This window comes from Rhinopithecus bieti, unplaced genomic scaffold (assembly GCF_001698545.2).
Source record: "Rhinopithecus bieti isolate Rb0 unplaced genomic scaffold, ASM169854v2 scaffold_6907, whole genome shotgun sequence".
Taxonomy (NCBI): Eukaryota; Metazoa; Chordata; class Mammalia; order Primates; family Cercopithecidae; genus Rhinopithecus; species Rhinopithecus bieti.
Genome location: NW_016805647.1, coordinates 1796746 through 1797978, shown reverse-complemented (window position 1 = coordinate 1797978; position 1233 = coordinate 1796746). Strand labels below are relative to the sequence as shown.

The 1233-nt window shown below is 37.5% G+C and overlaps 1 pseudogene; it reads left to right on the top strand.

Annotated features, from left to right (window-relative positions):
• Nucleotides 1-295: 295 nt before the first annotated feature.
• On the top strand, nt 296-1063 carry LOC108530373 (40S ribosomal protein S3a-like; annotated as a pseudogene).
• Nucleotides 1064-1233: the final 170 nt, after the last annotated feature.

The window sequence follows — 1233 nt, the reverse complement described above, 5'->3', positions numbered from 1 at the left end:
GAAAGATTGTTACCAGAGGCTGGGAAGGAGAGTAGAGGGGCAGTTTCAGCGGGAGGCAGGGAATGGCTAATGGCTAAAAAAAGAAAGAGTGAATAAAATCTAGTATTTGATAGCACAACAGGGTGACTACAGTCAATAATAATTTAATTGTACATTTTAAAATAAAGAGTATAATTGGATTGTTTGTAACACAAAGGATAAATACTTGAGGGGATGGATAACCCATTTTCCATGACACACATTGCATGCCTGTATCAAAACATCTCATGTAGCCTTTGGCTCTGTGAGCAGCACCATGGCTGTTGGCAAGAACAAGCACCTTATGAAAGGTAGCAAAAAGGGAGCCGAAAATAAAGTGGTTGATCCATTTTCTAAGAAAGATTGGTGTGATGTAAAAGCACTTGCTATGTTCAATATAAGAAATATTGGAGAGACGCTAGTCACCAGGACTCAAGGAACCAAAATTGCATCTGATAGCCTCAAGGATCGTGTGTTTGAAGTGAGTCTTGCTGATCAGCAGAATGATGAAGTTGCATTTAGAAAATTCAAGCTGATGCTGAAGATGTTCAGGACAAAAACCAACTAACTTCCAGGGCATGGATTTACCAGTGACAAAATGTGTTCCATCGTCAAAAAATGGCAGACCATGATTGAACCTCACGCTGATGTCAAGACTACCGATGATTATTTGTTTCATCTATTCTGTGTTGATTTTACTAAAAAGCACAACAGTCTGACACAGAAGGCCTCTTATGCTCAGCACCAACAGGCCTGCGAAATCCAGAAGAAGATGATGGAAATCATGACCTGAAAGGTGTGAATGACTTGAAAGAAGTGGTCAATAGATTGATTCCAGACAGTACTGGAAAAGAGAAAAGCTTTGCCAGTCCAGTTGTCTTCTCCATGATGTCTTTATTAGAAAAGTAAAAATGCTGAAGATGCCCAAGTTTGATTGGGGAAAATTCATGAAGGTAATTGTTCTGGAAAAGCTACTGGGGATGAGACAGGTGCTAAAGTTGAATTAGCTGATGGATGTGAAGCATTGGTCCAAGAATCTATTTAAAGTTCAAAATTTAAAAAAGAGAGGCCATCCTGGGCCATAAAGTAAATCTCTGTGAAAAAAATGAAATACAAATTATGTTCTCTGATCATAATGGAATTAAACTAAAAATTGGTAACAGAAGTAAGTTAGTTGGAAATATTTGGAAATTAAAAAGATTTTTTTTTTTTTTT